The 25,366-nt window shown below is 48.0% G+C and overlaps 1 protein-coding gene across 3 annotated transcripts in view; it reads right to left on the bottom strand.

Annotated features, from left to right (window-relative positions):
* ANXA11 (annexin A11) overlaps positions 1 to 25,366 on the bottom strand; it is a 50,452-nt gene that overhangs the window by 21,174 nt on the left and 3,912 nt on the right. The window contains exon 1 of one of the 3 annotated variants that reach the window (XM_017856227.1): positions 24,439 to 25,184. The exons of the other annotated variants lie outside the window; for them this stretch is intronic. The gene's annotated coding sequence lies outside the window, so the exon portion shown is untranslated. Of the gene's footprint in view, positions 1 to 24,438; positions 25,185 to 25,366 lie in introns of those variants that run through there. 3 annotated transcript variants of the gene reach the window in all.

The following is a 25,366-nucleotide window of genomic DNA, read 5'->3' as shown; positions in this document are numbered from 1 at the left end:
CATATCAGAATCACCTGATGGGATTGTTAAAACACATTGCTGGGCTCCACCACCAAGAGTTTCTGAGACAGTAGAACCAGTTTTTGCATTTTGAACAAGTTCCCAGATGATGTTACTGGTCCAGGGAACCCACTTAGAAGACCACTGTTTTGGCCATGCTATCCAACTATAAGAGTCTAGTTGCCCTTCATATCTATCTTGAAGAACTGGGCATGTTGGGTTTTGTTTGTTTGAGATAGGGTCTTGCTCTGTCACCCAGGCTGGAGTGCACTGGCACAATCACGGCTCACTGCAGCCTTGACCTCCTGGGCTCAGGTAATCCTCCCGCCTCAGCCTCCTAAAGACATGTGCCACCATACCCAGCTAATTTTTTTTTTTGAGAGTCTTACTATGTTGCCCAGGCTGGTATATGCTGTTTTTTAAATTTTATTATTTTTTGAGTATTTTAATTTTTTTATTATTATTATTTTTTGAGGCGGAGTCTTGCTCTGTCACCCAGGCTGGACTGCAGTGGCACAATCTTGGCTCACTGCAAGCTCCGCCTCCTGGGTTCACACCATTCTCCGGCCTCAGCCTCCAGAGTAGCTGGGACTATAGGTGCCCGCCACCATGCCCGGCTAATTTTTTGTATTTAGTAGAGATGGGGTTTCACTGTGTTAGCCAGGATAGTCTTGATCTCCTGACCTTGTGATCCGCGGGCCTCAGCCTCCCAAAGTGCTGGGATTACAGGTGTGAGCCCCTGTGCCCAGCCTATGCTGTTCTTTTTAAGTTTTTATTATTTTTTTTTTTGAGACAGGGTCTCACTCTGTAACCCAGGCTGAGTGCAATGGTGTGATCTCGGCTCACTGCAACCTCTGCCTCCTGGGTTCGATTCCCCTGCCTCAGCCTCCCAAGCAGCTGGGATTACAGGTACCTGCCACCACGCCTGGTTAATTTTTGTATTTTTAGTAGAGACGGGGTTTCACCATGTTGGCCAGGCTGGTCTCGAACTCCTGACCTCAAGTGATCTGCCCGCCTCGGCTTCCCAAATTATTAAGATTACAGGCATGAGCCACCACATCTGGCCCATTTTTATTTTTTAGACAGGGTCTCACTCTATCACCCAGGCTGGAGTACAGTGGTGCGATCTCAGCTCACTGTAACCTCCGCCTCCTGGGATCAAGGCTTGTGCCTCAGCCTCCAACAGGAGGGCGCAACTATCTTGGCTAATTTTTGTATTTTTAGTAGAGATGGAGTTTCGCCATGTTGGCCAGGCTGGTCTGAACTCCTGGACTCAAGTGATCTGCCTGCCTCGGCCTCCCAGATTGCTGGGATTACAGGCATGAGCCACCGTGCCTGGCCTACATGCTGTTTTTAAGGAAGCTAAAGAACTTCCTTAAGGTACCACCGGTCCCCATAGGGTGGGTCTGGTTTTCAGCCCTATAGGTGTAGTCATTTGTTTGGGTCAGTGGGTCCAGGGGTGACTGTAGGCAAAGCCCTATGGCTTTGGAGAGAGCTGGAATTGGCTCCCTGTAGTGTGGACCAAGGACCTACTCCTTGCACAGCTTTCGGTCTCTCTGAGCCCCTAAGCACGTGGTGGGTGAGGTCCCCGGTGGCATCACCTTCAGAGAGGGTGTGACTCATGTCCCTGAGGCTGGGTGGGCTGTCAGTACAAAGCCCTCCCTGTCCCGGCCCCAACTTGATCCTTCATGCCCAGACTCTGCCAAACCCTCCAGCTTCACTGGTGAGGAGGTAACCTGGGGGATGTAAACGACCAGTGGGCCAGGAACCTTCTAATAAGAGGAACTGCCCCACAGGTGAGCAGGAAGAGCCGGGATGGTGTCTCTGTCACGTTCCTCTCTGGAGACACCACTAGGCAGGACCTTTGAGCACCAAAAACACTCTCCACTCCTGGCCTCCTCTCAGAGAAATGAAGCCAAAAGCTCCATCCACAGCCAGGCCAGGGAAAAAACCCAAGAAACAAAAGTTGGATACCACCCTGTTCCTTACACCAAGTAAATTCCAGCCAGGCCAGAGAATGCAATGAAAGAAGTAGCCCCAAGAACCAAAGGCAGAAAATAAAATTTCAGCATAAGAAACAAACTAGAAAAAAAAAAAAAAAGATGAGAAAAAAACTTAGGAAAAAAGTTTTATTAATATAATAAGAAAAAGATCAACAACCACTAGAGAAACTGTCAAATGATGTGAACAGATCTGGTAGTTACAGAAAAGGAGCTGAAGATGTTTACCTTCACCACTGTGCTGAGGAAATCACCAATTAAAAATACACAGATGTCAGCCAGGCACAGTGGCTCACGCCTGTAATCCCAGCACTTTGGGAGGCTGAGGTGGGCGGATCACCTGAGGTCTGGAGTTTGAGACCAGCCTGGCCATGGTGAAACCCTGTCTCTACTAACAATATAAAAATTAGCCGGGCATGGTGGCAGGTGCCTGTAATACTCGGGAGGCTGAGGCAGCAGAATGGCTGGAACCTGGGAGGCGGAGGTTGCAGTGAGCCAAGATTGCGCCACTGCACTCCAGCCTGGGTGACAGAGCGAGAGACTCTGTCTCCAAACTAAATAAATAAATAAAACACAGAGATGTCAAAATTTTAAATTTAAAATGACACACCTTTGACTCAGCAACTCTACTTCTGTAAGTGACTTTCCTAGACACACACCTGTGTGAAATGTCATACAGACATGAATTTTACTACAGCCTTATCTGCAACAACTCCTAAACCTCCACCAATGAGGCTGGTTAAATAAACCACAAGAGATCCAACAATGGATACTCTGTAGCTATTTCTGGAATTAGCCAGCTCTGTACATGGAAAGATGAAAAGACCACCATTATTAATCAAGGTGCAGTACTGTATACCTACTAAGCTAATAAAAAACCCAGAAACATACTAACTAAGTGGTTCCTGTGTGTATACGTGCAGGGACCTCCTTGGAATGACACACAAGAAACGAGCTAACACTAGCTGCTTCTCGAGAGGAAAGTTGGGGCTAGAAAACGAGGCTTCCAGTTTAGATCTGTTTCCCGTGCCTTTCTGCCACACACATGTATTGCCCATTAAAAAACTTCTAAAAAGGCCCAATTCAGGTGCGGATTTCTGAGCTCACTTGAGGCTAGCCTTTTGGCCCCCAAAGTCCTGGCTGGTCTTCCTAGACTAAAAGAACACACACAGGGTCCATTCAGTTCCAGGCAGCCTTGGTAACCCTGGAGGGCCTGCAGGCCAGCCTTGATGGCACTCGTGGAGTTCATTCCTGGGGTGGCTTTTAAGGGATTTCCCAGCAGGAGTCAAAATCTGCCTCCTGGCTAGGAGCTCTGCCCCGCACAGCCCCACAGAGCAGGTCAACCCCACTGTGAGCTGTGGTCCTGAAACCCTGGGTCTTCCCCTCTCCCCAAGATATACCTCTAGTCTCTAATCCTCCCTTCTTAGAAAGAATAGCCTCATTTTTCCCTCTACCATTCTCTGCCTGAAACAGTTTCAAGTCTGCTCCCCACTCTTTTTCTTTTTTTTGAGACAGAGTCTCACTGTGTCACCCAGGCTGCAGTGCAGCCACGCGATCTCAGCTCACTGCGACCTCCACCTCCTGGGTTCAAGCAATTCTCCTGCCGCAGCCTCCCAAGTAGCTGGGACTACAGGTACCTGCCACCATGCCAGGCCAGGCTGATTTTGTATTTTTAGTAGAGACAGGGTTTCACCATGTTGGCCAGGCTGGTCTCGAACTCCCAACCTCAGATGATCCGCCCGCCTCAGCCTCCCAAAGCTCTGAGATTACAGGTGTGAGCCACCATGCCTGGCCTGACCCCACTCTTATCTTTCTCTTTTGGTTCTTTTCAGAACCAAAGGCCCCAGGTATGAAGAGTGCAGGGCAGGACCTTCCTCTCCATCCAGTGGATGGTACTCCCTACCTCCCTGGACTGGTACATGTGGGTTTTCCAGGCCACAGAGACCTTATGTGGGCTCCTGTGAAATTTCTCCCTTGGATTCTGCCCATTGCTCCAGTCTGCTGAGACCTTCTGGGATTCTGCTCAACATCAAACATCTTCCCCCTCTCTCTCAGCTTTGTTTTACATCCACAGACACAATAGACATGGCATTTGTGTTCTGCCAAGTAACCACGATGTAAGGACCAATGAGGGACACTATAGAACTGTCACACTCAGAACTCCCCAGTTCAACATCAAACACCAGGCACCATGTGGGTGCAGGCATTTAACCCGCTCTCCCCCAACTCACTGCCACCACCCAGTACACATTTCTCCACGTGCCCAAGTGAGGGTTCTAGCACATCTACTCTGAAGGAAGCCTGTTTATCTGCCTAATTACCCCCAGAAGAAAAATAAACACAGCCCAATAGCCAGGGGTGACCTTCAGGTGGACACAGACTCCCAGTGCCAACCAATCTCCCCCGCAGCTATCCATGTTCCAGGAGGCTAGAGGCTGCAGGATCAGCATACTCTCTCTGACTCACAGAAGCAGCATTCTTCTCCTTTTCTTTGAAAATTAAGAAATCTGCTCACGGTCCGGTCTTCTGGTAACTTTGACCTCTGCATTTTTTCAAAAGAGGCCACCACAAGGGACTGTCCTTGGAGGAGTCATTCCTGGCACCCCAGGGCTGCCAAATCTGGGCTCAGCAGGACTTCTAAGGCCCTCATGTCCCCCTCTCTAGCCTGTTCAACCCCCACTCTCTAGGAGAGAGGCAACACAGTGAGCTATAATCCAGCAGATCTGCTCTCTCTCTCTCTGGCATCCATGAGAATCATACCTTCCGCCCTGACCAATGCTTCTCTCCTCCTTCTTTCCTTGCATGGGGCAAGTGACATGCTTCACACTGCTGGTGCAATTCTGATGGCTGGGGCATGTCCCCCACTCTATGCCTGCTTCTGATCACAGCCCTTTGACACGGGGACTCAATGGAGAGGGCCTCCTGCACACAGCAGGCAGCCGGCCTCCTTAGGGATTGGTCGAATTCTTAGAAACCTGTCTCGGGGGAACTTCTGGCCTCTGGTCCTGCCTCTCAGGGCAGGCTGCAGCACAAATACCGCCCTTCCTTCCTCACTGCGACCATCCACCTGCAGCTGTGCACCTGATTTCATCCAGCTGGGGCCCTCTCCAGTTAAATCGGTGCTTCTGGAAAACAGTCACCTATAGGGCTTGTTAAAACCCAGATTGCTGGGCCCCACCTCCAGAGTCTCTAAATCAGTGTCTCTGGGGCAGGGCCCAAGAAGTTGCATTTCCAGTGGCTCCCAGGTGATGCTGATGCTGCCTGCCTGCAGGCCACACTGCTTCATCACGCATGACAATCACCTGGAGAGCTCGCTAAACACTCTAGTGCCCTGGCCCATTCTGGGCCTTTTAACCTGGGATAGGCCCAGGAATCTGAAGTGTAAACAAGCACACATACCCCCTAGTCCCCAGTAATTCTGATGTAACTGGTTCTGTGGTCCACACTCTAGGAAACACCCTTTCCTTTAAGGTATTGGACACTCTCTAGCTTATCTGATCTCACTCCTTGATATGGTTTGGATTTGTGTCCCTGCCCAAATTGTAATTTGTAATTACAATACAATCAAATTATAATTCCCAGCATTGGAGGTGGGGCCAGGTGGGAGTTAACTGGATCATGGGGGCAGATTTCCCCCTTTGGTGCTGTTCTCATGACAGAGTTCTGGTGAGATCTGGTTGTTTAAAAGTGTAGCGCCTCCTCCCCACACCTCTCTTCCTCCTGCTCCAGCCAGGTTAAGATCTGCCTGCCACATGACTGTAAGTTTCCTGTGGCCTCCCCAAGTAGATGCCAGCATCATGCTTTCCCTCACCTGGAGAGCTCGCTAAAAATGCTGGTCCCTTGGCTCCCATATTCTGGGCCCTTCAACCTGGGAAAGGCCCAGCCTGCAGAACTATGAGCCAATTAAACCTCTTTTCTTTATAAATTATCCAGTTTCAGATATTTCTTTATAGTTGTGTGAGAATGGACTAACACACTCTTCTTCACAATAGCAAGCTCTAGAGACACGCACCAGACCTAGGCACCCCCCACAGTTGTATGGCAGATGCGCCGGACAGCAATCACTTAACTTAAGCATACCCAGAACAACCCTACAGTCTAAGAAGAACGTGTGTTCAGAGTTCTGAGCTAAGGAACTGTGGCCAACCTGGAGATACATTCCTTATCTATAAGGAACATCAGAATCCCTAAGCCATTCCATGGGATGCAGGCCATACAAGAGATCAAGGCCCTTTGTTCTACTTTAAATGAAGGTTGCCAGGTGGTGGTGGTTAGGAAGGAGGATGCTAAATTAAAATGCTATGTCTCTACTAAAAATACAAAAAATTAGCCGGGCGTGGTGGCGGGCGCCTGTAGTCCCACCTACTCGGGAGGCTGAGGCATGAGAATGGCATGAACCCGGCAGGTGGAGGTTGCAATAAACCGAGACCACGACATTGCACTCCAGCCTGGGCAACAGAGCGAGACTCCATTAAAAAAAAAAAAAAATGGCCATACAAACTGCATGCTTTTTACAACCAGTAGTGGTCCTCCCATCCAGCCTATCACCACTGGACTGCCCCATATAAAAGTCCCCTCAATAAGCCTTATGCCTTGTTCGCTGGCTCTGGGGTCTCTTCTTCAGCCTCTCAAACATGGTGCCACCCCTACTAAAGTCGACAGGATTCTGGCATGACAGCACTGCATCAGAAGCCAGCCTCAAAGCGTTCGGTGAATGCCAAAAGCATAGAGCAGCTATCTGAGGGTGCTTCTCAGGAGCTGCAACAGGGCCTGTTCCCTAAAGCCGTGTTTTGTGTACGTAAGTGTACCATTCAATTCCACAGGCTCTAAAAGGGTACTAGCCGGAGTCCTCTAACACGGGAATCTAGAAAAGCTACACTGGGACAGGAAGCAACTGCCTGAACAAGAAGAGCCTCACTGCCCCCACTCAGTCATCCCCCTACCAAAAGGGAAGCCTTGCTGTGTCTCTACCCAACAATGGGAGGTGGAGATATGGGCTCCAGCCACCAGCAAGGCTAGGCCATGCACATTTGCTGGTGTCCTGCCTGACTTCAGGGACACAGAAGGGAAAGGAGGGGTGGATGGTGTCAGTGTCATGCCTGGGATTCTGGACTGTCCTCCCCAGAGGGACAGCACAGGGCTCATTTGGGAACAGAGCCTATACCAGGTTAATGCTGAGAGGCAAGGGCCTAGAAACATCATCTCGGGCCAGAAGCCACGGAGCAGTGACACCCCCTGCCCCTCAGGGCCTAGCAGCAAACCAAGCAGGCCTGGACTAAAATGGATGCTTTCGTGGAATGATTTTCCACTGGCCTTCCCTAGCCTGGTGGCTGGAATATTCATTTGTATATTAGGTTTTTTTTCTTTTTTTTTTTTAAACATTAGATCCTTAACCTGTTTTCACACACACACACACCAATTTATTTTTTAAAGTACTTTCCCCATAAGGCTGCATCCATAAAATGTAAATATATCGTTGCTATTGTTTAAATGTATCCCCCAGAGTTCATGTGCTGCGAACTCAATGGTCAGTACAACGGTTCTGACAGGCAGGACCTTTAAGAGGCTCCACCCTCATGAATGGATTAATGTGTCATGGAGGAAGTGGGCTCTTTACCACCAGTGTGTTTGTTACAAAAGTATAACATGCTCTCTTTCACTCTTGCTCTCTCTCACCCACTTCTTCTGCCATGTTATGAAGCAGCAAGAAGGCCCTTGCCAGATGCAGCCTCACGATCTTCTCAGTCTCCAGAACTGTGAGCCAAATAAGCTACTGTTGTTTATAAATTACTCAGTCTGTGATATCTTGTTAGAGAAGCACAAAATGAACTAAGACAGTAGTTTAAACCATGCAGGTCCAATAATCCCTGCTGATATATTCTTTAAAATGAAAAGAAGAGGCCAGGCACAGTGGCTCATGCCTATAATCCCAGCACTTTGGGAGGCTGACACAGGCAGATATTTGAGCTCAGGAGTTTGAGACCAGCCTGGGAAACATAATGAGATGCTGTCTTTACAAAAGACATACAGATGCTCCTTGACTTATGATGGGGTTACATCTCAATAAACCCATCATTAGTTGAAAATGCATTTAATGCTGGCAACACAGCAGTCCCCAACTTACAATGGTTCGACTTACGATTTTTCAACTTTATGACAGTGCAAGAGTGACATGCACTCAATCAAAACCGTAGCCTCATTGTAACCCCATCATAAGTGGAGGAGCTTGTTACATCCCGATAAGCTCTTCTTAAAGTGATGTAACCTCATCATAAAGTTGAAAAACTGTAAGTTTAACCATCTTGAATCAGGGACCGTGTGTGTGTGTGTGTGTGAGACAGACAGACACAGAGAGTTTATATAACTAATACAGCTGGGACTCTAAGTTAAGATCAGGCTTCTACACCAGCAAAGGACTCAGGTGCTGATTCACCTTAGGAAGAGTACGAGCTTGGAATGCTTGAGGGGGCGCCTGTCAATACAAGAGGGCCAGAAAACCAACCTCCCTAGGACTCTTCCAGGACCACTGAGCTCTGCCTAGTGGTGATGCTGCCAACCATCTGCAAATGTTTTCCAGAGCTGAAAATGTAGTCCCACAGCCTTGTTCCCCACTGTTACCCAAGCATCTGGCTGAAAGTGCACCTCATAAATGCAGCTTGAGTGGAAGAATAGATAGAGTTCTGGGGACTGGCTTCTGCTTTGCCAGTTAGTCAATTTTCTCCTTTATAACCTCTTCCTTCATTGGCTCCTAAGATTATTTAAGTATCAAATAGGATGTATTTGGCCTGCAGGGCAAGGAAGAGCATAATAAACACTTATAAATCCAAGGCTCTCAGCAAGGACATCACACTCCCACAATATGCATTTTGGTCTTCTGTAGAGCAGGACCCACCTAGTGCGTGACAGTCAACTCAGTCAACTGATGACAGCTGAACAGCTCCAAGTATCCAGAACATACACGCTCCAAACATTTCCTCCAGGCATCAGGTCTGTTCATTTTCACTATAAGTCTGTTTGCTTCTGAACACCTGCCATCTACTGCCCCCAAAAGTCTTGCTTAGATCTAACTGGGATGCCCAGGCCCAGCTCAGCCTCACCTAGAAGCAGGCAGTGTGGTGGGCAGTTCAGTGCTGCCCTGAATGTGTTTTCTGATGCCAGCTTCATATCTTGCAAGTTGTGAAGTTAGAAGGCACGCAGTTTAAGGAGCGAGACAGGCAGACAAGAGCAAGAGATTAGTTGCTTGAAAAGTTTAGAAAATGCTTACTACATATAGTTAGGTACTATAACTACACATCCCCTTTCCAAGAAACTGCCAATTTGCAATAGCGTAATAAAAGCTCTGATAGTCCCAGCTACTCGGAGGCTGAGGCAGGAGAATGGCATAAACCCGGGAGGCGGAGCTTGCAGTGAGCTGAGATCTGGCCACTGCACTCCAGCCCGGGCGACAGAGCAAGACTCTGTCTCAAAAAAAAAAAAAAAAAAAAAAAAAAAACAAAAAAAAAAACCTCTGATAAATCCTGGAAAAAAGGTGCCTGCTTAACTCTATCCTCAAATTTCCCAAACTAATTAGGCCATAATAATAGTCATCATTTATTGAATGCTTATTATGTGCCAGGCACTGTGTTAAATGCTTCGCGTGGAACTGACCTTTACAACAACCCTATGAGACAAATACTAAAATTATCCTTCTCATATCAGAAATGAAGACTGAGGGACAGAGAGGCTGTGTAACTTGCTCAAGGTTATAGCTATTGAATGGCTGAGCCAGGCAGTCGGCTTCCAAATACCAGGACTTTAACCACTACGTTATACTTCTTCACAGTGCCCACTGGCCCCAGGAACTAGTATTCTGAGAATAGAGCTTTAGAAATACTGGTATGATGAAATAGCATGGAATTCAGAATCAGGATACCTGGCTTCTAAGTCTGGTTTCACTGTATGACCCCAGGTACTTCATTGAAGGCAGTGGAGGATGGTGAGTACATGGACTCTGAAGCCAGACTACCCAAGTTCACATCCCAGTCCTGCTCCCCACCAGTTAGGCGATCTTAACGGTTTACATGACCATTCTGCACCTCAGTTTTCCTCATCTGTAAAATGGGGATAGTAACAGTTTAATACCAAGTTTGTTCCCATTATATCATGTAACATATCATGACATCCTGTTTCTCGAAAACAAAATAAGAAAGAGAGGACCCTGGGCCATTTGATAATGCCCAGGATGAGAACTGTAGGGACTGAAGGGGGAAGGGAGAGGGTGGGAGAGAAACACGGAATTGGGAAGGGTCAGGGCAGTGTGACAGGTGGAGGATGGGAGTAGGGAGCACACTGGCATGGCTGTGTTAGATTTTCCAGCCTCCCAATAGAGAAAGCACCAACAGGAAATTGGCACTGTTTTCTTTCCATCCCCTCCACGTGCCTGGGTGTCTGGGGGCCTGCTCCACTCCAGTAGTAGAGAGGGCAGTGGAGGCAAGACTGATGGTGGAGGGAGGCCACAGGGCAGGGAGATCTGAAAGACCCTCGGAGAGGAAACCTGCCTGGGAGAGGGATCCACAGAGGCAGGGCCTTGGCCTGCAAGAAGCTCCAATCCTGCAGGCACCGGAGCCTGTCCTCAGAACCTTCACTGAGGCGTGGCACGGACGGGGCCATCTTCTCTCCTACTGCCTGCCTTTTCAGACCAGGTGCTGAGAAGGGGGGTGCGGGCAAGTGAGGAGGAACTCACTTTCCATATGAGGCAGGCCGAGAGCACACAGCATGACACGCAGGTCTCTCTGTCACGCTCCTCCAGAGCAGGCTTCCCTGCAAGCTGGGCCACTCCTCTTTGTGGGCAGAGTCATCTCTGACTCACACTAAATGGGCTCACACAAGAGCCAATGCTGGGTCAAATGCTGAGTCCGATTCAGAATTTCTGAGGAGTGGAAAGTAGGCAGCAGAGGAAGAAGGTGACAGAGACACAGTGTTAATATCTGGCTGCCACGCAGGCCAGCATGTGATGGGCACTCAGATCCTGGAGGACACTGAGGTTCTTGTAACAGACACAGTGGCAGTGACAGGAAAAGCCCCCCACCCAAGCCCTGACTCCAAAGTGTGGCCAGGACCTGCTATAGTTTGAATGCTTCTGTCTCCCCAAAATTCATGTATTGAAATCCCAACTCCCAATGTGATGACATCTGGAGGTGGGGCCTCTGGAAGGTTATGGGGTTGGAGCCGTCATAAATGGGATTCACGCCCTTATAAAAGAGAGCCCAGAGGGCCCAACCCTTTCCACCATGTGGGAACACAGGGAGAAGGTACTATCCTATTTGTGAACCAAAAAGTGGGCCCTCACCAGACACTGAGTCAGCTGGCACCTTCATCTTCAACTTCCAGCCTCCAGAACTGTGAGTAATGTACTTCTGTTGTTTATAAGCCACCCAGTCTATGATATTTTATTACAGCAGCCTGAACGGATTTAGACGGAACCTATGGACGCACACACACATACACACACACACACACTCACACACACACACTCACACACTCACTCCCAAAAAGGGAAACAGTGGGTTGTGTTTGTAAGTGCAGGTGGCAGGGGCAGGGAGGGGACACAGGTCTCTGTCTTTGTTTGCCCACTTCCGCATGGGGAAGCCACCGCCAGTTACACCACCTGAGCAGAGGGAGCTTCTCCCAGGGCCCGCCTAGGAGAGACGAACAAAACAATGGTAGTGAGCTGATGTCAATCAGGCACAAGTCCCAGGGTGGCTGAGGCTTCCCTGTCGATCCCACCCCTCTTAGTTGTCAGGTCACTCCAATCACTGCAAAGTCCAACCCAGCTCCTCCCAGAGCTCCTGGGCCCACAGGGACGTGCCACATTCCAAGCCCTGCAGCAGTTACTGTCTACAAGACAACCCTTCCAGCAGCTCTGCCGGAAGGAAGCAAAAACTTCTCTAAACCTCTCCCTCATCTTGCGGTGCGAGGTAAAGGGAAGCTCAGCAGGTTACCCAAGACACAGGGCCTGAGTCTCACTGACACTGGCTTCACAACGTCTACCCCTAGATTCTCGGTAGGCCCTTCTACCACCCCAATTACTCTCTCTCACACACTCCAAACCAGCTCCCCCATCTTTTCACAGCCCACACTCCCCCATCAAGAGCCCCAAACATCACAGGACAGTCACACTGGACTTCTCAATTCTGCTGCATGAGTTTTACCACAGCCCACACAGCTCTGATATCATCTTCTAACACTGCTGTTGGGCCACCGGGATGGCACACAGGGTTCGGAGTCCAATGACAATGATTCTATTCTAGCTCTACCTCTTGTTAGCTGTGTGACCCTGGATATAAAGATTGACCTCTCTGAGCCTTCCTCCTTACCTGTAAAAAGAGGAAAAATGCATCCATCTCATTACACAGCTGTGAGAATATAGTATTCATATATATATATATAGCTCTACACCAGGTATTAGCATACAGCAGGTGCTCAGTTAATTTTAACTCAGTCCCTAGGAGGCATTAGCCTGGAGCCAAGGTCTGGTTCCTAAAGCAACTGCTTGCTGTGTGACCCTCCCTGGGCAACTTAACCTCTCTGAACCTCCATTCTGTCTGCAAAGATCTGATGTACCCCACCTACCTTGGATTACTATGAGGACTAAAAGTAAAAAGAACAGGAACGCGCTTTGTAAAGCAGGACACAGTTATCTTCACTCTTTGACTAACACACCTAGTGTTGATCTCTCCCAAGTGGCCAAAGAGGCCAGGCTTTGACATTTGGAGAGGGAGAAAAGGGTCACAGATCCTGGGCACACACTAACCTCATCTGGTGTCAGGCTCCCGCCAGGGGACCAGCCCAGCCCACACAGTAAGGGTAGTGTCCAGCCAACCCTTAGGGTCCCAGGGTCTCAGGAAAATGCTGGTAAGGGAAGGGGTAGAGGGAGGGCTTTTCAGAGCCTGAAACTCAGCTACCATCAGCTTCCCTGATTAGGTCCCTCAAAGACATCCCTGGTACCTGTGAATGCGTTACTTTACATGGTGAAACAGACTGTCCTGACATGATTAAGGTTACCCGCCATGAAATGGGGAGACTAGCCTAGATTATCCAGGTGGGCCCAATCCAATGAAAAGGGTCCTTCAAAGCAGAGAGCCTTTGTTGCTGGGTTAAGGATGAAAAGGAAGAATAAGCAGGAGAGAGTCCAGGCATGAGAGGGATTCCACCCATGCAGGAAAGGGACCAAGTGCCATGGAACTCAGATGGCCTCTAAAGCTGAAAAGGACAAGGAAGCATTCAGCTCCAGGGCCACCAGACAAAGACACAACCCTGCCAACACCTTGATTTTAGCACCATGAGATCCAAGAGACCATTAGATAAAACCGTTAAGATAAAAAAGCCATGTGGTAAAATAGTGCAGCCACTATGGAAAACAGTATGGAGATTCCTCAAAAACGTAAACATAGAACTACCATACCTATGATCCAGCAATCTCACTCCTGAGCATACAGGCCGTGTACCTCTCATTCAAAATGTGTGGGACCAGCAATGTTTCAGACATGCTGGTCTTCAGACCAGATGATTTCAGATTTTGGAATACTGGCATCATACTTACCATTGCGCATCCAAAATGCAAAAATCCAAAATCCAAAATGCTTCAATGAGTACTTCCTTTGAGCATCATGTTAGAGCTCAAAAAGTTTCGGACTTTGCAACATTTCAGATTTGGGATACTCAACCTATATACCCAAAGGAAATGAAAACAGGGACTCCCACAGAGATTTGCACACCCATGTTCACAGCAGCCTAATTCACAGTAGTCAAAAGGTGGAAGCAACCCAAACACCCATGGATGGATGAAAGGAGAGATGAAACGAGATCTCCACATAAAAAGAGAGTATCATTCAGCCCCAGAACGGAAGAAAGCTAACATATGCTACAACACGGATAAAACTTCAACACATCATGCTAAACAAACCAGACACAAAAGAACCAATACTTCTGATTCCACCTATATGAAGTCTCCAAAGTAGTCAAATTCATACGGACAGAAAGTAGACTGCTGTTGGCCAGGGCTTGGGTAAGAGGGAATGGGGAGTTTCCATTTCATGAGTACAGAGTCAGTTTGGGAAGATGAGAACCTTCTGGAGATGCATGGTAATGACTGTTGCACAACAAAGTGAATGTATTTAACACCATTGAGCTGCACACCTAACAGCGGGTAAAATGGTAAGTTTTATGTTGTGTATATTTTTACCACAAAAAGAGTTGCATGGTTTTAAGCCACACGTTTGTAGTAATTTGTTACAGCAGTAATGGAAAACTAATTGTTGAAAACTATTTGAGGTGATGGATATATTAACTGGTTTGCTTTAATTATTTCACATTGTATTCATAGATTATAACATCACTTGCAACATAGTGAGACCATGTCTCTAACTAAAAATACAAAAATTGGCCGGGCACAGTGATCCATGCCTGTAATCCCAGCACTTTGGGAGGCTGAGGCAGGTGGATCACCTGAGGTCAGAAGCTCAAGACCAGCCTGGCCAACATGGTGAAATCCCATCTCTACTAAAAATACAAAATTAGCTGGGCATGGTGGCATGTACCTGTAATCCCAGCTACTCGGGAGGCTGAGACAGGAGAATTACTTGAACCTGGGGGGCAGAGTTGCAGTGAGCCGAGATCATGCCATTGCACTCCAGCCTGGGTAAAAAGAGCAAACCTCCATCTCAAAATAAAATAAAATAAAATAAAAATACAAAAATTAGCCAGGCGTAGTGGCACATGCCTGTAATCCCAGCTACTCAGGAATTGTTTAAACCCAGGATGCAGAGGTTGCAGTGAGCCGAGATTGTGCCACTGCACTCCAGCCTGGGTGACAGAGCGAGACTCTGTATCAAAAAACAAAAACAAAAAACAACAACAACAACAAAAACTTTAAAGAAAACTAATATATACAGTGACCATTCCTTCTCTCTTCCCTTCCAGATCCTTCTATGGCATTCTCTTTCCAAGGGCCTCTCTTCTCTTTGCATGAAAGCTCTGTGAACACATCTACCTAACTCAGCCAGCTTTCCTCAACAAGGGAAGTATTAAACCACCAAGACTACAAAAAAACCCTTTCCAACAATGGAAGCAGGAACCAGGTGCTCGCCTCTCCCACGTGTCGGGAACAGGCTCGTTACAGGTGTGTTAACTTGAATTACCAGTCAACATGAGTCACCAGGGGACTTGGGCCCTCAGTGGCTTCCGTGTGGCCAGTCTATGCACGCGCACTCAGCATTTGCCCAGTCGGATTTGCACAGGCAGGGCCATCACACCCCATCGGCCAAGACCTCACAACTGGGATGCCAGAGGCCAGTTCAGCACCTCAGAGATGACTCAGTTCACTCCCACCAACCCCACCTCACCCCATTTCACAAACGGGAAAACTGACAACCAGAGAGAGGGATGTGGCATGCCAAGGTGATACAGCAGGAGCCTAAGAGGGCTGGTGCCCAATCCCCACTCCCAGGCTAGAGCTCATCGTTCCCAGGGCAGGGTGGGTGGGTGGAGAGGCTTCCTGTCCTCAAAGCCGCTGGCAGACTCAGGCCCAGTTCTCTAGGATGATTCTTCTTGTTCCATCAGGCGGGCAGCCCGTGGGAGTTCAAGCCTGGGTTGGTGCTTCCTGCCCGAGGCAACAGCAGGTACAGTGGGAAGACCAGGGCTGAGGAGAGATGAATTTTGCAATACTGGGGAATGACTGCCTTCCAGGAAATACAATGAAGGAGGAAGAGATGTGATAAAATCCTGCCCCACCTGTACATTTCACCTATGCACTTTAATCAGATTTTTATGGTCTCCCTCTTCATATAGACTGCAAAGGGTCACAGGACATCTGAGAAAGTCTATACCAAGAAAGGGAGAGACCAAAACAGAAGCAAAGGAACCAAAGAAACAGACAATGATGAGAAGTAGAGGACAAAATATAATCAATAATATCCTCAGAGACGGAAGAGAACCAAAGAAACAGACAATGGTTAGAAACAGAGGACAAAAATATAATCAATAATATCCTCAGAGACGGAAGAGAAAATATTATATCCACAAAGCAAAAAGGTCAGCAAAGCAATCATTGTGAAATTTGAGAACACAACAGGCAAAAGAAAGATACTAAAACTTTAGAAAAGAAAGAACAAGGGTCCTTTTTAGGGGAACTGGAAGGACACTGGACTTCAACAGCCACACTGGAAACTAGAAGATAACAGAACAATGTGTTCAGTGTTTGGGAAGGAAATTATTTTCAGTTTATAATTCCATAGCCAGCTAAATGAACCACTACTGTATAGAGATATTTGGAATGGATATTTCTATCCATTAGGGAGGAACAGAGATATTTGCAGGCACACAAGCTTCAAAAACAAAAAAACAAAACAAAACAAAACAAAACAAAATCTACCTTCCATGTACTTTTCTTAGGAACTTCTGGATGATTTCAGCAAAATGAGAACATACATAAGGAATATAAAGAAAATAAAATATATAGGATCTAGGAACAGGAAAATCTAACACAGAAGACTGTAAAAAGGTGTCCCTGGACAACAGCTGAGCAGCAGGCCTGGGGAGCAACCAGGCCAGTTTGGAACAACAGATACACGGAAAATCAGGCCCCTAAGCAGGGAAAGCATCCACTTGAGGAATAATGGGACAGGAAGGATTGTACTCCTAATGTGTGACCACAGCACAATACTGGCACAGCATCGAACAATACAATTTATGGTCACAATAATGCAGACATTAAATATTGATGAATATATTGGTTCCTAATCTATCAAGCAGGAAGTCAACATATTTCAAAACTGATAAATGAAGAAACAGTCATATAAGCCTATTCATTAAAAATAAAGAGTTAAAAATGGTTAACTCTGGAGAAAGAGGGAAAGAGGAAGGATGTGTCAGGGGACTGCTGACTTCATTATAAGCCTTTTGGATCAACATATTTGGCTTTTTTCATTTTTTAATTATAAAATATGTTTGTAATACAGCAATAAATACAACATATAGATGAATTATAAAGCATAATAAAATAAGCATCCTTTATTATCTAACTGTAGAAAGAGAACATTACTTCTGCCAGGCGCAGTGGCTCACACCTGTAATTCCAGCACGCTGGGAGGCCAAGGCAGGCAGATCACTTGAGGTCAGGAGTTCGAGATCAGCCTGGCCAACATGGCAAAACCCCATCTCTACTAAAAATACAGAAATTAGTCTGGTGTGGTGGCGTATGCCCATGTTGGGCAACAGAAGGAAACTCTGTCTCAAAAAAAAAAAAAAAAAGAGAATATTACTACATTCGTCTTCTTTTTTTATGTTTTTGAAGCAGTCTCTTGCTCTGTCACCCAGGCTGGAGTGCAGTGGCGCAATCTCGGCTCACTGTAGCCTCAGCCTCCCAAGTAGCTGGGATTATAGGCTTGCGCCACCACTCCCAGCTAATTTCTGTAATTTTAGTAGAGATGGGGTTTCGCCATGTTGACCAACCAGCCTGGTGAACTACATTCTACAATTGCTTTCTGAAAAAACAGGCACATATTTTTTAAGGGAAAGTTAAAATAAAACACTAGCAGCCAGTCTGTGAGACTGGTACCAGCATCTGCAGTAGGTCCAGGTTTTGTGGGGCCTGAAGCTTATACAAGGTTAGCAGCCCTCTTCAGGACAAAGAATACAAAACATCTTAGTTTTCTGCGAATGTTACAAATCATAGGACTCTGTGAACTCACTGGTAGTGCCCCTCCCACGGCCCCTCACTAGGGTGCTGCAAGTCCAGGGGCCTGAAGCTTCTGTTTCATTAGCTTCACAGCAATCCCACCTGGGTTTATGGAGGCACCAGGGGCTGGGCTAGACTCCCCGGGATAGGGAAGAAAAAAATAAAGTCCTGGCCTGCATCATGCTTTCCAACTAGATGGGGAGATAAACACAATAGCCCACTTCCAGGAAACACACACTACAATATTTAAAAGCCACTCCCAGGAAGAGTGTGGGGGAAGACAAAGAATTTAGAAAATGTGTTCCCTGGGAGTGAAGCATAGGGGCGTCTGAGAAACCGGCCTCTCTCTGAGGGGCCTTGGCAAACCTAAGCCCTCCCGGCCTCGTCTACCTCACCTATTTTCAGTGAGTGCGCCTGCAGGGCCTCAGTGGTCTGCATGCTGCCTCCCAGAACCTGGGGCTCCTGAAGGTTTTGGAGCTCAATAGCATTATTTCATTGGAGGCAGGAAAGGGCTGCAAAAGGGAGACTCTGGCTTAAATCTTTCAAAAATATTAAAACGGGAACTCTGGCAACAAAGGTCCCACATTTCTGCATGGTGACACTCAGCTAGGGCTGGCAACAACTGCGCACCTCCCTCCCTCTCTCCTTCAGCTGCTGGGGCTGTCCTTGCAGGAATCTGCATGTGTGATCACAGGAGCAGAGGTTTACCAGGGCCCTTCCAGTTGGTGTGTGATGAGCCATCTCATCCATCTCCTTATGAATGGCCGGCCCAGGCCCTTCTCTCACCATAGGCTGAGGGAGAGAAGTGAAGAAGACTGAAGAGTGTGATGGCAGCAGGGGGTCCCCTGGCCTCTCCTGGAGAGGCCCTGACGCCCATCAGCCAGTCCTCGGGGCCTGTTCAAACCACTCTGGAAGCTCAGCCCCTTCAAGCCTGGGAGACTTAACAGAGTGTATCTTCTCCAAACAGCTGAGCACCCCTGCTCTGCCTAGAAGCCTCAGGAAACCTTTCCAAATATCCCTTATCAAGGGCTGCTCTTCAGATGGTGACAAGCTCCCCAGTCAGCCGCCTGCAGCTGGAAGTTGAAGGACCTGCAGCTCACTCTGGAGGAGAGAACACCTTCACTTGGGAATGGGCTGACCCTTCTGCAGTTGGCATTCTAAGCTGTGTCAAGCAGTCTGGAGCCAAGAGTCACTCACACTGGGCCACTGAGGAACAGCAAGAAAACAGAAGGTACCTCAGGGACATGCATGATGGAGAGAAGCACAGAAAATGCATGTCCTTAGCCCAGTCCAGCTCAGCACTTTCCCTTTTCAGGACACCTCTGCTTAGGTGCTCCCTCCAGCTGGTCTGACCTCCTGTCTCCTGGCCTTCCCTGAGTCCAGATGAAGTTCCACCTTGTATTAGTCTATTTTCACACTGCTGATAAGATATAACCGAGACTGGGCAATTTACAAAAGAAAGAGCTTTAATGGACGCAGTTCCACGTGACTGGGGAGGCCTCACAATCATGGCGGAAGGTGAAAGGCACATCTCACATGGCAGCAGACGAGAAGAGAGCTTGTGCAGGGAAAGTCCCTTTTATAAAAGCATCAGATGTTGTGAGACTTACTCACTATCATGAGAACAGCATGGGAAAGACCTGCCCCCCTGGTTCAGTTACCTCCCACCAAGTCCCTTCCACAACACGTGGGAATTCGAGATTTGGGTGGGGACACAGCCAAACCATATCATATCTCTTTCAGGAAGCCCACCCTGATCTCCCAGCCACAACACTCGCTCTTCCTGGAACTCTCCCAGCACTTGTCCTAAAATGTTTTCCATGTTCTCTAGTGTTCTAATAAGCTCCCCTTTTTCTAACTCCTAGGATAGATACACATATTACCTCCCTATGTATTAGCTCATTAACTGCCACAATGCTCCTATTGGATAGGTATTATCATTCTCATTTTATAAGCAAGGGAACCAAGGCTGAGCTGACTCTGGCCATGCAAAGGTCACACACCCAAGTGCCAGAGCCAGACACTTTTTTCCCAGGCCTCCCCATGACAGCATCAGTGCTACAGGCTGTAGGACAGGCCTCTCTTCCTGTCCCCCACCACCATCTGCCACAGGGCTTACACTGTGAGGCCCCTGACACATACTGAATATTGGCAGGAACCCCAGTGGACCCTGACTCATTTCTTCCACTCTCTGGGTGGCACCTATTTGGTGCCTCTATTACGTAGGTCCCAGGAATTCTGGGGGCAGGGAGGACACATCTAGGACATTCCCCTCTCTCCCCCACCCCAAGGCAGGAACTTCAGTGATGTAAGTGGGCGTATGAACATCCCCAGCTCTACTGAGAAGGGGGTGGGGGCCCTGGGCGGGCATTCCAGAGCCCCAGTGTGCTGCCCTTGCTGGTCACAGGTGCCATTAAGTCACCAAAGCCAGCCAGCCAGCCAGCCTCAGGGCAGCACTCCACCAACCCTGACCATATTTTCCCAGGCACTAAACAAAAAATCTACACAGGTGCTGTTAAGCATTCAACTCCCCACCCACATGCCAGAAACTAAAATAGCTGCAGCCTATGTTAATCATTAGCCAGGCTGCGCCTCAGACCTCCCCTCTGAGGGCTGGCACCTGGGGCAGCTAAGCCTGGAGAAACTCCAGGCAAGACAGGTTGGGAGAGTGGCAACGGGCAGCGTCTGGAGCCTCACCAAGGGGCTGAACTTATTAAGCAAGCAGGTTCTGAAAGACACTTCTTCAGGATAAAGTCAATCCCCAGTGCACTAGCATTTGGATTACATAAGAATCCTAAAATATTGGAGCTGGGAGGGGCCTTCATGAATCACTTCATTCAACCGGTTTATTTTATTTGAGGTGGGAGCTGAGGCCCAGAGAGCAAAAGGACTCTGCCTGAGGTCTCAGAGCTGGCTGGGGGCAGGACAATGACTAGAACCACATCTCTGATTTCCAGGCCAGTGCATTACGAACCAGGTGGGTCCCCCACCACTCAATGTATTTCTGAGCTCCATCCCACCTTCTCAGGCTGGAGAATGCACTTGAGAAATACAAAGGTTAAACTCCGGAAAGAGAGAAGAAAGTAACTGCTGCCTCCCAAATAATGTCCTATATAATCAAGCCACACAGAAAAGAATCAGCTGCTCCACAGGAGCCTTATGACCCTGTTTCTCTCCAGATCACCTCCCTATGACAACAGAGAATAGGGGTTGGCAACCACTGCTCTGATCTCTCAAGGATATTACCAGCCACGGAGACCGAACATCAGCCCCACCTCAGTTCAGGGTTCAAAGGGCCTCTGCCCTCAAACTCTCCTAGAAACAGTCACATAGGTGTCCCATTTGGGGTTGAAGAAGGCAAGTTGGGAGGAGGTAGCACAAAAAAATAACCCCTATCCCACTGGGTCTTGGAGGGGGCCCCTGGATCCCATGGGGTCTGGAAGATCTGGTGGTGGCTGCAGTGATGGAACATGTGGATGCCAGACCTGATGGTTGGGAGCAGCAGATGACTCTCGGGGCATCAGCAAAGCCACAGCAGCTTGCCAGTCTGTGCACCAGCCCACAGGAACAGAGGCTGCCTTGCTTGCACTGCCTGCAGGCTTGCCACTGTCATGAGAAACCATTCCTACTTCCTAACCTGAGGAACACACGCTTAGCCAATAGCAAGACTGATACTCACAGTAGTAGTTTCAAATTCAGGAGAGCAGTGGGTGGTGTTCCAGAAACTTCTGGTTGTCTTCCTCAACCATCTGTTCTCTATTGCTTTAGTAACGGAACACTCACCATAGCCTGGCACACAGCAGCCCCAACTAAGGACTGTTTCCCAGACCCCTAGCAGCTAGGAGGGCCTGCCACGAGGATGTGAAAGTGAGCTGTCTTGGGCCATGCAGGTTAGGGAGGCACCTGGACGGTGCTACCCAACATGTGGCCCGGAGACTGGCGGCATTACACAATCTGAGAGCCTGTAAGCAATTAAAATGCTCAGGTCCCATCACAGACCTCCCAAATCAGAATGATTCAGCGTGCAGTCCAAGAATCTATGCTTTAACAAGCCTTCCAGATTGTTCTTATACATGCTCAAGTTTGAAAACCACAGCCCTCAAGAATGCTAGGGACAAGAGTCTGTAAGGAGCCTGGTGCCTAGACAACCTCATGGAATACCCACTTAACTTCAACTCTGATTTTTCAAGAAAGAGTGAGAGAGAGAGAGAGAGAGAGAGAGGGAGAGAGAGAGAGAGGATCCTGTCTTCATTCACAGCCAAATCTGAAACGTAATACAGGTGGCGTGGGGAAGATGATGATGAGAAACTTAACCCAAACAGCAAAAATCAGGAAAGGAATAACATGCAAGTATAATAAATAATAAGCAAGATGCAAAGAACAAAATCAAGTATATCTGGCATGTGAGCAGTCAGAATTCCTCTACCAAAGACAGAAACCACGCAATTAGGTTTGTTGCTGTTATCATTGCCTTCTGTCAACCTCCATCCACCCTCAACCATGTGCTGATTATAAGAGAAACAAATTTTATTTATGAAGATTCTATTTTCAAGATAAACATTTTTCTTCTTTTCTCTTTTTGAGACCGAGTCTCGCTCTGTCATCCAGGCTGGAGTGCAGTGGTGCGATCTCAGCTCACTGCAAGCTCCGCCTCCCGGGTTCATGCCATTCTCCTGCCTCAGCCTCCCAAGTAGCTGGGACTACGGGCACCCGCCACCATGCCCAGCTAATTTTTTATATTCTTAGTAGAGATGGGGTTTCACCACATTAGCCAGGATGATCTTGATCTCCTGACCTCATGTTCCACCCGCCTTGGCCTCCCAAAGTGCTGGGATTACAGGAGTGAGCCACTGCGCCCGGCCAAGATAAACTTTTTTAAGTGAGAAAGAAATATTTAAAACTAATGGTTGGGCAAAGACATACCAAATAAATGCAAAGAAAAACCAGAGGTGGAAATACTAGTATTAAAAATAGGCTGGGCACAGTGGTTGGCCAGGTGCAGTGGCTCATGTCTGTAATCCCAGCACTTTGGGAAGCTGAGGTGGGCAGATTACTTGAGCCCAGGAGTTTGAGACCAGCCTGGGCAACATGGCAAAACCCCATCTCTACCAAAATACAAAATTAGTCTGGTCTCACAATAAATAAAATGAAAAAATATGTAAAATTCAAAAGTACATACGTGGAAGACTTTTCAATAATCCTGCCTTAGCAGGCCAAGGGGTTTTTCCAACCATTTCTCTCTGGCATTTGCCTTTATCTGTAAACACAGGACTTGGAGAACTACTCACTAGGATCTCAGGGTACAACAAGGCGTAGGCTAGTCCAGCCCGCTGAGAAAGTTTATGTGGCTTAAAACACAAGCACAGAGACGAGCTTACAATTTGGGGCCCACATCTTTCTGACTTCTGGCCCTGGGAAGTGTTTGTACTGGCTACTCTGTCAAAAGCTCATCTTGCTGCCTCCAATGAGGAAGGAAATGCGTAAATGAGAGGCAGAGCAGTCCGCTCCTTGGACCTACAGGAAGCGGGCAAGAATTGCAAAGTAAGAGAAGAGGCTCCCAGGCAACGTCCCAAGAGTTTGCAAGCAAATCTCACTTTATCCACCCCTCCTAAAAATCTGGCTATCATGGGGACCATCAGGACACCCAAGGACAAGGAGCTCATGATCAGCAGTGAGACCTGATTACTAACTGCTCTGTGTGAGCCTGAACAGAAACTAAAGGGGCATGACTTGAATGTCCTCTGATGCCTGCGTTAAAATTAATGAGCCTTTCACTTATTATCTTATGAAATGCACTTATTTATTAATTTTAAGACTGTAAAGAAAAGAGATTCTTCCAGATCCTTGGCCATGTATTCTCCTAAAACACAGACAATATGGAATTTAAGGCCAAAGACCAAAGGCATTAAATAACCAGCAAACGACACAAGGTAGGAAGATCAGCTTGATAAGCCTGTATACATGAAACATGAAAGCCAAATTTAAAAGGCTAGAACTCCCACAAATATAAATAAAGCTGGACTTTAAAAAACTACAGTGAGAGTTTTTGTTATACCTCTCAGAATTTGACAGCCAGGTAAGCAGGGATATAAGGGCAACTGAAGTTAAGAGATCTATCTCAAGTCAGTGTCCCGCAGAGTACCTATTTTCTCCTTTCACGCCCATGAAACATGTTAATATTTATCATGCAGTTGGCCACAAAGAAAATTTAATACCAGCCAGGTGCAGTGGCTCACTCCTGTAATCCCAGCACTTTGGGAGGCTGAGGCGGGGTGGGGCGATTGCTTGAGGCCAGGGCTTTGAGACCAGCCTGGGCAACATGCTTCATTCACTCATTCATTCATTCATGAAAATGAATCCATTTTGTGAAAGGAGCAAACCCTTGCAGGCACCTAGGTCTGCCTGAGCACGGAGCGCCATGGGGAGGGATGTCGGTAGCAGGCCATCCACATGTTCCCTTCTGGGATTGGAAAGGGAGCAGGAGGGTAAATCGAGGCAACAGGGTCAAACACGTCCTCCTCGCCTTCAAAGCCACCATTTCAGAGCCTGTCTAAACTTAATATCATCAGATCCTCATGTCCTGCTACTCCTCACCCATTCATTCCAACCTCGCTTCTGCTCCCATCATCCCACCAAAGCAGCGAAGGCAGCTGCATCTTCTCCATGCCACTCACCACAGCCGCGATGCCAAGCTGACCACTCCATCCCACGAAGCAGACTCACCCTGGCTCCTGAGATACAACTCTCTGCTGGCTTTCTGGGCCCCTCTCAGGCAGCTCTTTTTCTGGGTCCTTTATAGGCTCATCTTCCTTTACTCAGCTGTTCAAGGTGAGTTCTTCCATCTCGCTGTGCCCATGACTTCAAACACAAACACAACCTAGAAAAATGTCTGTCTAGCCAAGACTCCTCCTGAGCCCCAGACCCAACAGCTTATTTGGTATCTCAAAGATACCTCAAACACAGTATGTCCAAATCAAATACATGATCTTCTTCATCCTCCAAACCTGGTCCTCATCCAGTGTCCCGTGTCTCAGGGACACCAGGGGGATGACTCTAGGGTGAGTGGGGGCGGTCTCTCCTTTTAAGCACACAGTGGGTTCTCAGTAATGAGCCGTTCTACCGGAACATGCCTTGTCACCTACTTCCTAAAATAGCTGTGACCTTTTTAGTGGACACAGCAAGCTCACATCTGCTATCACCACTCCTTCTCCACCGACACATGCACCCTTTCCCCCAGCGGTGCCACTCCCCAGGCTGGATGTGCCATATGCTCTCCAGCCTCCCTGTGGGCAGCCTCCACATTTCTCCTCTCTGCCCTCACTCAGATTTCCCCCCATCTCAAGTCCTCCAAGTCAGCCACCTCCAGGTGTGAGGGGCAGGGGGCATCTGACTTCCCTCTCAATTTCCTTTCCTTCTTTTCTGCTAAGGCGGAGCCTAAGCCCCTGGAAAACTAGAGATCTCAGAACCAGGCTTTGACCACCGCATGCTCCACCCGCTGCTTCACAACTCCTGGCAGTCACACACCCACGATATCAACATTGTCATCACCACCCCCTAACTGATCTCAAACCCCTTTGCAAACATCTTCTCATCTGATTCTCCATTCCAGGCAGGCATTTTATCATCCAGAACTGTTCTGTGGGGGGGGGGG

This window comes from Rhinopithecus bieti, unplaced genomic scaffold (assembly GCF_001698545.2).
Source record: "Rhinopithecus bieti isolate Rb0 unplaced genomic scaffold, ASM169854v2 scaffold_43555, whole genome shotgun sequence".
Classification (NCBI taxonomy): domain Eukaryota; kingdom Metazoa; phylum Chordata; class Mammalia; order Primates; family Cercopithecidae; genus Rhinopithecus; species Rhinopithecus bieti.
The sequence above is the reverse complement of the archived record's forward strand: the minus strand, read 5'-3'. Positions and strand labels throughout refer to the sequence as shown.